We start from the raw sequence: 17712 nt of genomic DNA on the forward strand, positions 1-17712 counted from the left end.
TGACGTAGATTATATCGATGATTTATTTAAATATCTAGATTTATTTTACTAATACATCCAATAACATGATTCACAGGAAAGTAATAATAGATGTTAGATGTGTAAATTGGTGTGTATATCATGTCCCGTGTAGCGTATAAGAGAAATATACATTTTGTTTATAATATAGTCAAGAGAGTAATCTACACCAATGGAACGTTTATTTCTTCCAGATTATTATAGGCTATATAATAATATTGCCGCTGCCGAGACAAAACCTTCTATGTGAAATATTTTAGCTTAGAACTTTGGCCGGTTAGATTCTGTCAGCTAAGGTGCAATATTGTGTACATATGGTCAAGGCATTCTCGCTCTTCATAATGTATGTGCTGCTGGTTAGTATACCTCCAAAAATATTATCACATAGGAGGTTTTGTCCCGGCAACGACGACATGCTAGTTGGTCTGTGAACGAGGCAATTTAGAAAAAAATAGACTAAGTCGGAAAATTGTGCGCGCGACACCCTTAAAAGAGAATACGCTGCTAGAACTGTCTGTTCTCTTGAACAATGGAGCGCACCAAGCATACTTAGAATTTAGTTTTCTACAAACAAGTTAATGTACCTTCTCTTCGTAAACGCAAGTTTCGAGGAAAAACACATTTCTGTGTTTAGGTGCTTGCTTTATCCGGTAAAACCAAAATAAAGGGCAAACTGTTAGTCTAATCAAAAATGAAGCATAACATGCAGGATGTATTTGACTTACTGTAAAATATTCATATAAATGTTCTTCATAATTGTAGCTGTTTGAGAGATAATTGCTCCTTTTATTGCAGGTCAAGCATGTTGCGCAGGGCACATAAACGTCAAGCGTGGTACAGCAGGTTGCATTAAGGTGGAGTTCATGATTTCTGTCTATAAGTAGTGAAAGTCTAACAATAACAATACCGTATATTTACATCTTTGGGAGAAAATATCTCAAGGTGGAGGACAGGGAAATTAAAGAAAATCTGGAACAACCCGAAGCATATGTCATTCTGAGACCCTTAAAAGAGAATGCATTGCGTAACTTAAGCTAGTGGGGTGCAGGTTCTGGAACAAGTAGTATTTCATAGATATGGCCTTGGACACGCTAACTAATGCAGAGGCTAAGTAGAGAGATGGAATTTGACAGAGAGAATATTATCGGACTCTTCGTTATTGTTACTAACAGTGGTCAAATCTAATTAAGTCTGACTTCAACGTTGGTGGAGCCGTTGGAACTGCAGGTAATTTTATAAAATCAAAATGACTTCGGTCCTGTATAATTGGCTTGATTATAAGGAAATTGAATACTGATTGTCATTTGAAAGACATGTATTAAGTCAGGATAAGATAAGATTGTATCGAGAACTGCAATTCATATGCGCAAAGGAATATGCATTTACAGTTAAGGTGTTCACTACAAGATATTTAAAACCAAATTTAAAATCACATTTGGATATCGCACAATGGTAACTGTATATTACAATACAAAAATGATTTTAAGGAATACTTGTTTGACGATATTTTTCACTGTGAAAATTTTTAACGTCGTAGTTGTAGCATTTGAACGTCCCCAATTACCATCGACCTCTCTTATAGTCGGGAAGATATAATTAGAAACATATTTACGACCTTGTATTTGAGTAGGTTTGCTGCGAAATTTTCACGTGTATTCGTTTAACTAAATATATAAGGATATAACGGAGATTTCTTAGAAATTGTACTTGAATTCATGTTTCAGGTAATAGGAATACAGAGTTGTTTATTGAACTATGACGTTTAAGTGAAAGTTCTGTGGTTCTGATGTAGTTCATATTATGGGATTGTAATTCAATATGTAGTCTGGAGGACTGTATACCTTCTCTGCAGATTTGAAACAAATTAAGTCAAAATGTTCCCGTATAATTGGCAGCTTTTTCCGAAGTTTATTCAGTGCAATTGATGTTTAATTAAAAAATGGCAAATATAATTAGGAAAATATTCTCAAAATACCCTGCGATGTGTGACTTGGAACTGTTCTAATTTTGTGATAAGTAATATTCAGTAATAGTGTTTTTAATTACATTTAAGTTGTAAAGATCTTACAATTAGAAAATCGCTCGAGAGTAATTATCCTGTCGGACTTCCCATAAGCATTATTATTTTCTGTACATTTATTGTCATCCAATGTTAATTCATTTTTACATCTAAGACAACGGTGTAGGATTAACGCACCGCAACTGTTTTTCTCATATGTCCTAGTATGCTTGTTACTCAGTATACTTTTGTACGTTCATCTGAAATTGATACCGGATGTGACCTCGGTGGCATCCTACGAGCGAACTTCAAGAAAATTAAAAAGTTCCCTTGTAGCACGTACTTATTACCTTCGTATAATAAGGCAAGGCGGCTCCGTGGCTCGAAGAGTCGATATCCGTTCCCTTGTTGATGTCTGGCACGAGCGAAGCTCTCCAACTTGTGCTGGTTGAGGCGGAGGAGAGAGTAAGACAGTGGGGGTGGGGGGAAGGAGACAGGGGGTGGAAGGGAGGCTCCCGAGTAGGGAATTAGATCAGGGGTGCCAAGGCCTTTCTCTGTCTGCTTGTAAACAGCTCATTCTATATCAGCTTTAAGCTGCATTTGGCGATATTAGACTATCTGTTAAAGCGTGATGCATAATATTACAACCTAGTAGAGAATTCTCAAACCACGTTAGCTATTGCTTCATACAGATGTTCAAGAGAAACGTTTACAAAACTTATGATATTAACAACCGAAGTAAAAGTTTTTATTTTGTTGTTTTAATACAGAATTATATCTCGTAACAGATATCACTGTGTAAGTTTGTTAGAAAAATGTGATAGTAATTATAAATGGTTAGAACTAGTGCAGTTTCAAACCCCGAGGAATTACAGTCCAGTGCATTCTTGTTTTGTTTTGTTGGTAAATACAAAATTTATTTATGATATATTGTTTCGTACAAGAGAGATACTGTTTTCTACGATAATATATGAAATGTACTTATACTCAGTTCTTAATTTCATGCTATATTTTCATGATACTCATGCACATGAAATCGCAAGATTTCGACAGTAAATGTGAACACTCAGAAATTTCGACAGACAGTATTGGTATTCTATCTACGAATTTTAATATAGGGTACAATAGCATAGCTGTCTGGCATTTAAGACTGCTTCAACACTTGACTCTTATGCCAATTAACGAAACCCATTTACAAACAGGACTGAGTACGGTAATTACAATTACTAAACCTTGTCGGACTCCACAGTCACTTTCACGTTAAATTTGATATGTTTCTTTAGGTGCTATAGTTTCCTTTACACACTGAAAAATGAAAACCTACAACCTGTTTTCCAGTCAATGACCGGGTCAGGGATGTGATGATGAAGCAGATATAGGCTACTAGTACGATGGGGTTGCCACTCCCAATGTGATTTATTAATGACTGATAGATGCTAAGAAATGAGAATGGAGAGTGTTGCTGGAATGAAAGATGACAGGGAAAACCGGAGTACCCGGAGAAAAACCTGTCCCGCCTCCGCTATGTCCAGCACAAATCTCACATGGAGTAACCGGGATTTGAACCACGGTATCCAGCGGTGAGAGGCCGACGCGCTGCCGTCTGAGCAACGGAGGCAACTTCCTTTACACACTAATTAACTTAATTTTCAATCTCATGTATTACTTTGCCTGAGACATCTATGGTAAACTTAGTTAATTATTCTTGCATAGTAAAGCATGTAGCTTTACATACCGTGTCGCTAGAAATTATATTGAAAGACATTCTTGGCTCAAAATTGATTTCACTAAGTGGAGAATGGCCCAATAGAAACTGTTCTGACGAACGTTTTCGTCGTTCGGGAACGAAATATCTCTCTTCTGTCATTCAGTGCTCGGATCTACTATGATGATAGTTGCAATAAACGTTAGTGGATCTAAGTATGTCTACAATTTCATGAATCTGTTGTTAGCAATTCAAGAATAACATTATGATAAAGAGATAAAGTCATGGCAGATTCTGCAGTTAGAAGCTTAACAATATAATATACGGTACTTCAATGAGGAATGGTAAATAATCGGCTGATACTTCTGTGTTATGGTAAACTAAAGCAGTGCAGTTATATTAGTATAGAAATACAATCAATGATTCCCGTGAACTGAAAGACGAAAATACGTGTATTATTTTAATGATAGGTTACAGGCAACAGTAATTTGGGATATAACACGCAAGAGATAAGAGTACTAACCATATGCCTGATCTGAATTTTTTCAGCGAAGTATCTGGGAAAACCTTCCGTTTTTTACGACATATATTCGATTTATATTCTAGAATGATTGCACAGTGTAGCGTTGCAATTAATGATGAAGTAGTACATGAATTTTAAGCAGTATTATGCCAGTTAAGTGCTTGAAACAAGCTTTTAATCTGGTGGCATACTCGGAGTGATCATATGTTCTTAAATTATGTCGAGGAGATATACTATTAGATGTCGTTATTTTTTAAATTGTTGATTCAAGTGTTAAAGTTCCCGAAAGTATCAATAAAGGGTTTTAACAATGCATTTCCTTTTTTCGCTTTTAAAGTTGATTTTATACCTTCATTTCATTATTGTGTAGTAAATTACCGTATGTTTCTTCAATGACTTCAGTTCAATCAGCATATATCTTATATATATAAAACTGGAAGTTGGTATGTTTGAAGCTAATAGACTCAAAAACTACTGGACCGATTTCGCTGAAATTTTCACAGTTTGTTCTTATTACATCTGAGAGGGATTATGAAGTGGTTTGAACGAAATCTGATTGGTAGTTCGGCACTAAGGAGTAAAAAATAAAATAGGGGAAGATAAGCAAACCGCAAGATAGTCCGAACAGCGGGTTGCCTACCCAACCGTATGTGAAGATTATGATGTGTTCCTTAAAACTTACCTCTGCTTTTATCAAATAGTGTGGGGGCAGGACACCCCTCCCAGCCCAAGGGGAGAGGATGAAATATAAAAGTAACCGAAAACGACCGATATTAGTGTTGTATATGCTGAGGTAAATAAATGTACACAGGCAGGACAACGTCTGTCGGGTTTTGCTAGTCCAATATAATACACTAACATTACAATTATTCAAATACGTAGATATTTCATTGAACAAATTTTAAATTTAACTTCAGAAACAAACCTTGTTTGAAATTTTACCGTCTATTGTAGCCAAACCAAATCCCATGGTACAACAGCCCCGAAGAATTATAGCCTAAAAAGCGACCACTGCTCATCCCGAAGGCCCGCAGATTAAGGGGTGTCGAGTGGTCGGCACTACGAATCCTCAAGGAAATTATTCTGCGCTTTCTAGACCGAGGGCCGCTATCTCACCGACAGAAGTAGATCACGTAGGTTGAGTTAAATTCGAACTAGCCCTCATATCCAAGTAAAAATCCATGACCTGGCGGGAAATCAAACATGGGGACTCCGGGTAAGAGACAGACGCGCTACCAATACACCACGGGATCGATGTCTTTGTAGCACATTTGTTATATTTGGTGCAATAAATTCAGCCTTGATCGAATTTGTAGATCAGTGGTCAAGTTCACTACATGATACAACCAGAGCTCTTCAATGTTCATATATGCAAGGTTTGAGACCTGTCAAATGCCGTTGCCTCAATCGTACTTCATTTACACCAGTAAAAGAAGTGATTTCTGTTAATTGCTATCATTCAACTATTTAGTCTGCCCAAGTAGGTGTTGTTACATTGATCTAGACCTATCTCAGCACGGAGTGACAGACGACTTTTAAAATGTAAGAGCCGGGCTGAGTGACTCAGACAGACGCTTGAGGCGCTGGCCTTCTGACCCCAACTTGGCAGGTTCGATCAGTGGATCAGTCCGGTGGTGTTTGAAGGTGCTCAAATAGGTGAGCCTAGTGTCGGAAGATTTACTGGCAAGTAAAAGAACTACTGTGGGCCTAAGTCCGGCACCTCGGCGTCTCCAAAACCCGTAAAAGTAATTAGTGGGACATATAATAAAATTCTTCCGGGCTGTTATGCCGTGGTCCACGGCATAACAGCCCGGAAGAATTTTATTATATTGACACCGGCCGTGAAAGCCTTCATACATTAATTAGTGGGACGTAAAGCAACTAACATTATTATTTAAAATGTAATGTGAGCAAAGATGACGATGGAAGTTGTTTCAACCGTTGAACTAAAAATCAGAAATCAAAAATGAAATACATATCTGATTTCCTTGTTCACATATGTGTGTTCAAGAGCCAGGGTCAGAAAGATTTGCGTACCATTTGGTATATGCTAGCATGTGTGTAAACTATACCACTAAGATGTCCAAGGACTGGGAAATCTTCATTTTTCACAAATAAATGAACAAGCGGGTCTAAATCGGCACAACATAAAATCGTACAATCATTTTGAATTTTTCTTCTGTTAGTCAGTGGTGGTGGTCCGCTTGTGGCTATAACAATTCAATTTTAGGCGGAAAATAAAAAATCTGAAATAAAGCATCTTTCATTGCTTTGACTGATTTGTACTCAGTCATATCTAGTTCAGATTCTTCAGGCATGCGTCTTATATCGGTGATTTAATCTTTGTGCTCTGAAGCGGTTTCAGACATCAAAAGCCAAGAGAGGAGCATACAATTCTACGTTTGAAGTAGTTGACATTTTTCAGGCGGCAGCGTGACGGCCTCTCAACTTTGAGGTCCGTGGTTCAAATCCCGGTTATTCCATGTGAGATTTTTGCTGGACAAAGCGGAGGCGTTATGGAAATTTTCTCTCGTTTCTATTACCGAAACAGAAATGTCCATTCCTGATCACAAGTCCAATGCGACGAAAAATGGGTATTATACAATAAGCGTCATGAACCTGTGCAATGGCTAGATGAAATGAAATGGCGTATGGCTTTTAGCGCCGGGAATGTCCGTGGACAAGTTAAGCTCGTCTGATGCAGGTTTTTCGATTTGACTCCCGTAGGCGACCTGCGTGCCGTGATGAGGATGCAATGATGATGAAGACGACACGTACACCCAGTCCCCGTGCCAGCGAAATTAACCGAATATGGTTGAAATTCCGACCGTTTCTGTAATCGAACCCAGGATCCCTGTGACGAAAGGCTAGGACGTTAACCATTTAGCCATGAGGACGGTCAATATCTAGATTCTGATGCCACACCAAAATGCATACCGAAACTGTCCCCACCGGAGAAAATTATGACGACTGATGGTTGTTCACTATTCTGTCTTGAAGTGTAATGAAATTGTTCCAAATCGATGGGTAAAATATATAGCAAATAACACGCAAGGAGGCCTAAACTATCAGGTTGGATTATAATGTTTCAAGAGAACTTGTAGGAACAACGTCCAGATAGTGGGACTATTACAAAATAGACGTAGATGTGCTGGTATATAAGGTGTGTTGGATGTGTTGCATCTAGCGGCATCCATTTTTATTAATAAATGTTCATTGTTACAGTGTTTCCTCTTCTTGAAGTTTTAATATCATATTTGAATATAAAAAACCTGATACCATAATTTTTCTGTTCTTGTCTACTGTATTTTTGTTTAGTTCGTTATTTAATAATTCATACTTATATTTATTAAATAGTTTTGATACCAATTATACAAATTCAGACTAGTTATAGCAGTAAATGAATAACGCTGTTGGACATATATCAACTTGTTTTTAAATGGCCGTCTTCAGTAACTGATTCCGGGAAAAAGCACTTGCTGCTCTTTCAAAAAGGACCGCAATGTGGAACGTACATGATTTGATATGGATAGGTAAGGAAATTGAAACTCTGCTATTCAGTACGCTGGTACCATATGGTGGTGTTTTATAATTTAGAAATATTTTCATCCTGAATTCTTCATTTCATGGGCAATAAAATTGTACACATAATTTTTATGGAATGAGGAAAATTTGATTCCGAAAATAAGAGATTTAAATTTACGATTCACCAACCTGAAAAGAAAATTTTAAATGAAAACTCACGTACTGATCTTACATTTATTTATTTATTTCTTTATTTATTTATTTATTTATTTATTTATTTATTTATTTATTTATTTATTTATTTATTTATTCATCCGTGAACTCATTCAAGATGCAAGATGTACATAACTAAATCGTTAATTAAAAGTTATTTTGTATATATTACACAATACTAATCCTTGGATTACTGGATGTATCCAGCTGAATTCTAAGGTTAAATATTTCATATAGCAGTTCTTCTAGCAGCTACGATGATATCAACATATTATTCTCAGTTTCAAGTAGTATATATCTTGTTTTAGAATCACACACGCATTCGCTGGTATGTGTCCATACATGACGTTTAGTGGCCTCTTAAGAGCTTGTGTATTTGTTTCGCTGCAGTGCCATGCATCAGTCACGAAAAACTGAATAAATTTTACTTTCATACGCTTTTCGTTGTACGAAATGTACTACTCTTTCCATAGTTCAATGTCTGTTGTGGGATGTACGTGTACATTTCTGTAACGTATATACAGTTGATATGTTGGTTGGCTATAATAAGATTTACTACAAGAGAATTGGCAGTAATTTTTTTAAGTTATGGTCACTCGAGCTATGCAAATTTAAAATGATAACGATGGTTGTAAACATGAACAAATTTACTGGAGTTAATGTTAGTTTTTAGAAATGTTAGACATTAAAGGAGGGGCCAAAATCAGTAAAAATCAGAAAGGGATCAATCTGTTATATACAGCGCTGGTAACTAGTTGAAATCTGCCAGAAGTATAGAATTGAATATTTCGTGATTTGAGATGCATGGATCACCATCACAGTTATTTTACTAATTATAATTAAATATAGTAGGCTAACAGCATCAGAAAATAAAGACTGAAATAATTAGATTTTTTCAAAATATGTGAGAATATTTTTGTTGTCGAACACTATTGTGGGATTGAAGTATTTGGTCTATGAGTTCCATGTTCTCCAAACTATACAGAAAAACGTTTATGAGAGAGTCGGTGATAGTGTGTACATAAGTAATATTTTTGTCATTTTGTCAGATATTATAGGAATTAAAATAGGTGCTTTCAAAGTATCTCCCGGTATACTGAGATATTGTAACCCATTGCGTGTAATTTATCATGGGAAGTTTTCACCCCGTCGAACATCTGAACACTGATAAGGCGATTATATATATTTTAAGAAAATACAGTGGTCAGCGTTTCAAAAACTCTCTATAACCCAGGCATGTAAATATAAGCATCACAGTTTCATACATGAACAGTACACTACTACAAACAAAGTACGCTTCAGAGAAATCATGATGCTCATGAGAACTAACGTGAGAGGATTCTTGAATTATAATGAAAAGTTACTTCTTTGACGGTGATGTGATGTGTTCTAACACCAATATTCTTTTACAGAGAATTTTGAAACGAAAAACAACGACGCTCGGTGTGTTAGAACATTAATTGAAATTACTCCTGGGGAAGACTGGTAAATATATTTTGGGGATAGAGAAAGTGATCAGTGATGAAGCTTTGGGGTCGGACCATATCAGGGATAACAGATAACACAACACCGAATGTGTTCAAAAACTTCAGGTAACAGTCTCTCTTCCTGGGATTATTGCGTTTTTTCAGTTGCTTTTCAAGACAGCAGGAAACCTAATTTTGGTCAAAAGCAAATCCTGCAGAATGGAAAACGTTTAAAAACACTTACACCTGAAGCTAATAAAACTCATATAATTTCTTCCAGAACCACCTACAGCAACTGTCCTCAAATAACAATAGAAATTGGGAGGGACATGTTCTATTTGTACTCCCATTACCTTTGTGAGACCTCAGTCCTTTTACAGTTCATTATGAAATCATTCTTGGAGGAGGCCCTACACATAAGTAACGATGTGTAATTCCTGCATAAGTGTGCTTGTTTGATCGCAGCCCATCTTACCCCGAATCAGTGTTTCCCATAAATTAGTTCGGTGTAGCAATCAACTAGACTTTATATCGGAAATATTACAAATAATCAACAAATACGCTCATTTAGTACCATAGGAGCCATTTTATACGAGGCTAGACATCCAAGAGATCGATTCATGTTTTTCTTTCATTTGGACGACAATTTACTTTCTTTTACAAGTTTTAATTTAATAGTACACGCGAATTCTGTTATTTGAATTCATATTTCTTATACAAAGAATCATTTAAGCAATTGAAAGAAATACCTCCATTATAAAATATGTATAATTTTCGTGAAAGAAGTATACATCTACTTAAATCTTGAAATTTTCGTAACCTATAACCTAATTCCTAACACTTCTAGGCAAGCTTTACTATTAAATTATATTCATTTCACCTTCTCGTATGATTCATTAATTACACGAATACTTCTAATGACTTGTATAGTGATACGGATTATGAAACATTGTGTACACAAAAGTATACATGACTGATTATTAAAATGTTCCCCAATGTTGAACAGCCCACCTCCGTACGCTAAAGTGACTGAATGCACCAACAATGGATATCGTCCCTGTTTTGCCAAAACGGCGAATGTGACAATGCTCTCCCCATCCATTATTTCCCATAAGAATGGTCACGCCTTCCAGCCACATGTTGATATGCGGTGCATCAGAACAATTTCTGTTGAGTTCATTTTCCTATGTGCGTGTGTAAAGGAAAATGAACCTTACTGTACCATGCTGAAGGAATGTATGTTTGAATGACATTGACCCACTCCTTGAGAGTGATGTATTTAAGGTTCATTTGCCTTTACACACGCGCATAGGAAACTGACCTCAACGAAAATTGTTCTGATGGCTGAAAGTCGTCTCCAGTCTTAAGGAAAATAATGGACAGGAAGAGCATTGTCACATTCGCAGTTTTGGCAGAACAGGGACGATACGTTAATTTCAACTTTGGTTGAGGTAGAAAAACTTATTATTCCTCTTGATTATGAGCTTCATAACTTACTCTAGACAGTTGCAAAACTCTGCGAGTATGAATACCTACACTATAGAAAGAACCTTCATCTACTGAACCTCCCTCTTCTTTTCCTACCAACCACTACCGGATCTATTACTCTCCTTTAAGACTTGTCGATTGCCATTGAATCTGGATGACACCAACAGGAAAATTACTTCGAATGCTGAGAATCGTTGAGTCTGTTCCTTACTAAATTACCCTTTATCTTTTCAATTCAAAAACTTCTTGACACTACTTTTCACTGTTTCTTCTTGAATAATTAGTTCCAATTACGTGTGCTGTATGTTAACTTCATTTTATGCATGCATCTTGACTTTGCCTATATTTCACTACTGTTCTGCGAAGTCAACATAAATTTTGAGTGATGTACCATTACTGTATTCTACTAGACTATAAATTCATTTTATCTTACGAAGTGCCGTTGATCTTAGCGTAACCACAAACTCATCGCATTAGCTTTGATGGCTAAACTACCACCATACAAGAATGCATATTCTAATCCAAAAATCTCTTCTTATCTCAGAAAACTGTGAAAATCATTTCAATTAAATCCTGTAAAATCGGTTATACGGAAATTTATGCTCTAGGAATTATCAATTGATCACACCTTAAGGATGCTCGACTCGTTGGCTGAACGGTCAGCGTACTGGCCTTCAGTTCAGAGGGCCCCGGGTTCGATTACCGGCCGGTCGGGGATTTTAACCTTAATTGGTTAATTCCTACGGCACGGGGGCTGGGTATGTGTATTGTTTCCATCATCATTTCATCCTCATCACGACGCGCAGGTCGCCTACTGGTGTCAAATAGAAAGATCTGCAACTGGCGAGCCGAACCCGTCCTGGGATATCCCGGCACTAAAAGCCATACGACATTTCATTTCATTTCATTACCTTAAAGATTTTCAAGAAAGAAATGTAAGATAAAAATTTAGGTAATTGGTCTGTCTACCCTTACGCAACGTTTCTAAGAATGATAATTTTCGTAAGAGCACAGAAAATATATGTTGTGCTCAGTACTTAAGTACGATAGCAATTATTAAATTTCCTGAGTACGCATTTCCTTCAGAGCTTTTCCATACATACTTCAACAAAATGTAGTCTAGTTCATTTCTGGTAATATCCTATAATCTTACATGGTTCAGAGCTCGCTCTGCACATGTGAATCCTACGACAATTTTTGTACACTCACTAATAGACATATACGGGCCCGGACTGTGAAGGACCTATTCTCTTAATTAAGCAACAAAAACAACATCAAAACAACAACAGCAACGTATAATTTCATAAAAGCCAGAACAATGCACTGCATCCGTTTGAAGGATCATGTGAAGGATGAGGAAATTATGAACGGAAAAGTGGTGTAAATATATGGGTAGAAGCGTAGTCCGCATCACGAGTTCCATCATGTCCTCAAAAAGAAGCATAACAGAGTAGGAAATAGACATTATTCACTCGTCAGTGAGAGAAGGTCGTCGTTCCTGTACACAAACGGCTTCGCACACCTCGTCGAAGAATGTGGCAGCCTGATCATCGAATTGCCGATTCCCTTCACCGTTTTCCTTTAGGATGTACTTAAGGTCGCACTAACACAGGTTTCGATTATTATTTTACGGTGTGAATTGTATCCATTGTGAATCTGCAGTTCGTTTTACTCAGTTTGCATGTCATAGACAATTTTAGATTTTGCTTTTTTACTGCTTTAATTTTCCTAGATATTATTATATCAAACTTCTAAGTACATTTATTTCATAGTAACATTTAATTCAAAGATACAAATTATGACGTAAATAGCTTATGTGCTAAAATTATTTTATTCTTAGGTCATGTTAAAAAGTTCTCTGGATTTAAATTTAGTTCTCAGTGACTTTACATAACTTATCAGGCACACTACTTCCTCATGTCTGTATAGACCAAAGATAAAATCCCTACAAACTTTATAAAATATACACTATCTTTGTTTATTAATCTAATTTTTTTCAGTCATTTATTTTTATTGTCAGAAAGTTAAAAATAAAAATTGGTTTCAGAAGACACGTTACTGAGAGGTAAATTAATTTAGAAATATGATATTCTTATTTGAATTCACAAAATTTTATATTCATAATGATCGATCGCTCTTATTAATATTCTCTTCACACTGTCTCAAACATAAGATGGCAAGGTATATTATGTAATTGCGTAATTTATTACAAGTAACTTGAAATGTCAGAGCCTCCTTATTTAATGTTATGAAATCGACCTTGTTCAATAATTAGAAACAAACGAAATAGGGTGTAACCTTTATTTCATTCATCTTTGAAAGTATCTGGAACGCATGTTGTACAAATGTAACAAAGAGTATGGTTCTTGAGCCAGGATTTGTGGGCTGTAATAGGTTAGAATACAATCTTGCTGAGGCTAGTAACAAGTGTACTTCAATCGCACAATGATCCTGCTATTAGGTTTGCATATACGGTAGGGGTACGGCCTGTTACAGCGTCTAGAATTTATGTTACTCTAGGTGTGTTTCGGAACAATGGCCTAGCCGATGCTTTACACTAGCTAAATTATTTTTCATCCTACCCTAGAAATACGAACCCAAAAATGTGATGTATACTGTATTATTTTTACTTCTGCTTCACGTCAGTGATCATTCCCCCTTCAGGATAGGCAGCCCGTTGTGCACAGATACTAACGTTACCTTACATCTAGGGGAAACGAGTTATCTCTTACATGCATATTCTGCCATTGTCGCAGTTCAGTAATTTACTCTATTGTCTTATAACTCTTAATGACTTAAAACTGATGAGCTCACACGAACATGGACATTAAGTATTGCGTAATACTGGATGTTGTGACAGGTATTTATTTACATCTTCAATAGGCCCGCCAAGTGAAATTTACAAGGTAATTTTATGGCCTGAACTCAGTCATGTGCATATTTAGGAACTGTGATGAAAATACTTTAGATTTCATGCTTTCGCTAAAATGAGTGCATTTCAACTGTGAATAATGCAAACTTAGGGAAAATATCTGAAACAGTGCCGTATCGAGATAGGTGTAGGCCACATGCCCTCGGTTACCTTCTCACTACTTTTAAGGCGAACCGGTAAAATTCCAGGAATATCTCGCTGACATTCATAATTATGGCGTACGATATTATTTTACTATAAAAAGCAAAGTAAAAAATGACCAATATATAAAATTATCCTTGTTATATACGCATTAAAATATGAGCAGTAAAAGTCTTACTAGAACGTACCAGAAATGGCCTAACGATAAACACTAACTGAACAGTTTCAGAACTAAGAAATTTTTTTTAAAGTAACCTCAAACTTTCGCATTACTTCGTGTTAGTAATGGCTTTTTCTTTTAACAGTGTCCTGTCAGCATTGTTTCTGATTCTTTTATTCGATGATTACGTTCCAAAATATATTGCTGTTCTTGCTGGCTAAAGTATCGTATGCGCAGATTATATTATGGGTAATTCCTTTCTCCTCCCAAAATAGTCTGCATTCTAGGTTTTTCCTTAGTATTCCCGGTGTTTCTTAACAGGCCCAGCTCGATTGTGTTAGGCAATAGGCAAGGGAACTACCATTACCACGAAAACTCCCTAACCCTGTATTCACACTAGAAACGACGTATGACGACGTTCTCACCTTGTTTCTGAGGAAACGCTAGGAGGTACGCAATTTAATCTAATCTAATTTTCAACACTACTTACACTACTTTACCTGGAATTATGTATATAGAATTCCGCAGCGATGTACAGCTATACTGTATAAACATAGTTTGAATTAATTACCCATCCAAAGAGAAGGATTTCGGGTTGTATGAAGTGCATTACCCGTTTTCTATGTATCCGTACTCAGTAAGTTTCAACGATTGGGTAACTTCCTTGAGGAATGAAATCCGCAAACTTAAGACAAATTTTGTTTTGTGATATACACTTCATCATTTGTAATATTGCAGGAAACCAACAGTCTGAACAAATTCGTATTATCTTACATAAAAGTATTTTGATTGAAGATATGGTATGTTGAAACGTACCGCAGGTCTATACAGTATCACAAGGGTGTTAATGTGAAGTATTTTTTCTCGTTACAGGTCGATGCCGAAATTCTATTATGTATCTACGACATTCAAGTTTGAGAACTATGATGCGGAAGATGAACAACCATATTACGGACAGATGATTAATGGTAATATTTATAGTATAAATATAATATTATTTATTCAGTTTATAAACCAAAAACGTTACTTATAATTGCCAAATAAGGAGTTAGTCTAGTTTTTCTCGTCACTTTGCAATCTAGAAAATGATTAGAATAGATATATGAATTGGTCCAAAGTGTATAGACAGGTTCTCTCTCTCGCCAACTGGGGAAATCATTAGATGGAGATACATTATTGCCTATCAGCTAGATTCTCCTTATGGATATTTCAAACATCCCCCCATTAGGTTCTATCCCAATTAAAACGATGCAGAAATCAAGAACATACATGAAATAACTCTCAGTTACTTTCTAATCAAATCGATGACCAAGACTGACTGCCAAGAGATCACTCTTAGCTTTTATGAGAAATTTGCAAACATTTTTCAATCATTCAAGGCTTCATATTAACAACTCATAAATGTGCTAAACGGTGTCACTGCTTCATAAATCATTTTTAAGGGTCAAAAACTCGTTGCTTGTTTTCCACATGTTCTGTAATCGATTTTCAAAATCAGTTAGACAGGGCGAGTTGGCTTTGCGGTCAGGGGTGCCCAGCTGTGAGCTTGCGTCCGGGGGAGAGTGGGTTCAAAATCCACCGTCCGTAGCTCTGAAGATGGTTTTCCGTGTTTTCCTCATTATTATAGCAGGAAAATGCTGCGGCTGTACCATAATTAAGGCCACGGCCTTTTCCTTCCCACTCCAGGCCTTTCCTATCCCATCGTCGCCATAAGACTAACCTGTGGCGGTGTGTAAAGCGAATTGTACAAAACGATGAACATTTGTTTCGTCAACATACACAATTTTTATATTCCTGCATGGTCTTTTCATTTATTTATTAGTAGTATATTCATTTATTTGTTTATTTGCCCTCCACACCATATCACTAAGTTCTAATTTTACAAGGTTTAGAAGTATAAAATTTTTAGGTATTAAGTTATGCCATTCCCAAGTCGGAATCATCAGGAATAAGCAAGGTTGCGTTAAGGGTAATTTATTTTTGAGTCTCAGTTAAAATTTCTAGCAGGTTTTATTGTGATTCTGCTCCTTATTTAGACGCTATGTTTTCTGTATCCGGATCGTATAAGTATTATATTCCTGGTGTGAGAGTTGAAAAGGAGTATTGAGTCTCACGAGGCCAACTGAGGGGTTGTCTAATTTCCGTTAGAATGCCTGCGTTCTCGGTCATTGAACCCAAGCAATAGGATGAGAATTATAATATTGGTTGGGTGGCAGTCGTCTTAGTACACTCGAGGTCCTTAGTGAGCTTTATGGGGAACATGTTGATTCATGTATTTTTTTCTTCTTTCAGTCAATTATTTATTTTTATTGATCCCTGTTATCTCATAATTTTCCCTTTCAATCAACTATTTTCGGTACATAATACCCACTAACCTTAAGAGTGTTATTACATTCTCAACTCTGTATTTCTTTCCAGTAGTTCCTTGATTGCATTGTACGTAATTGTTCCACCATTCCAAAATATTTCTCTATGTTTCGATAGACATTATGCTAGCGAAATGTGTAAGTTAATACCACACTCGCGAAGTAGAAATGTTATAATAATAATAATAATAATAATAATAATAATAATAATAATAATAATAATAATAATAATAATAATAATAATAATACTTTCATTTATTATAAGTCCCACTAACTACTTTTACGGTGTTAGAGACGCCGAGGTACCCGAATTTTGTCCCGTATATGATCCTAAACTCTCCATTGCATAGAAGTGTTAATTACTTTTCGGTGAGTGGATACGATTTGTCTTGAATTGCATTCCCTGAACAGGAACAGGTTTCATCAACAACTTGAATTACATAGTTACAACTAACAGTGTACTATAACTCTACTATAACGACGTAGTGGCCCACAAAAAGGTACTTCAAGGAACGGGACGTTCAAGAATAGAAAATGATATTCTTAAACTAAAAGAATACAAGAAAATGATTTTACCTGCATGAACGTGTTTGCTATATTTCAAATGGTTGCTTAGCGTTTTTTTATATTAGGGAACATTGTTCATCAGTTTTCAGTCCAATCGTTCATACAAAACTAATACCTGAAAGTTTGTAAGATTCTTTGCCAAATCTAAGTGATAAACCTACGTTAATGTTATGCGCTGACATTTAACAGACGCATAAGTAACGAACTTTGAAATTTATTATCACAGCGATTCTTTCTTCTTCTCCTTCTAATACTTCTTCTTCTTATTATTATGGAACTGTACTTCAATTGTTGTATCTCATTCTATGTTGTGGTAGATAATTCTTATGCAATTGGTATAAACATATCGTCGCTTCACCGGTAAAAGGTTGTGATCCACAAAGTTCTTCCTATCGATTATTCTCCTTAAGACTGGTCACGCCTCCCAGCCACATATGGTTATGCAGCCCATCAGAACAAATTTTGTTGTGTTCGTTTTCCTATGCCCAAGTGTAAAGGAAAATTAACCTTACTGTACCGTGCTATACGAATGTATGCTTGCATTACGTATTTACGCATTCCTATTGTATATTGCATGTTAGGTTCATTTTCGGTTACTCGTCGGCGTAG

At 36.2% G+C, this 17712-nt stretch overlaps 1 long non-coding RNA gene across 2 annotated transcripts in view; it reads left to right on the forward strand.

The window, feature by feature from the left end:
- The window catches only part of LOC136867161 (uncharacterized), a 100834-nt gene that overhangs the window by 53388 nt on the left and 29734 nt on the right, over nucleotides 1-17712 (forward strand). For both annotated transcript variants that reach the window (XR_011017976.1, XR_010859629.2), the window contains exon 2: nucleotides 15044-15138. This is a non-coding gene — a long non-coding RNA (uncharacterized lncRNA). The remainder of the gene's footprint in view (nucleotides 1-15043; nucleotides 15139-17712) is intronic.

This window comes from Anabrus simplex, chromosome 3, assembly GCF_040414725.1.
Source record: "Anabrus simplex isolate iqAnaSimp1 chromosome 3, ASM4041472v1, whole genome shotgun sequence".
NCBI lineage: Eukaryota > Metazoa > Arthropoda > Insecta > Orthoptera > Tettigoniidae > Anabrus > Anabrus simplex.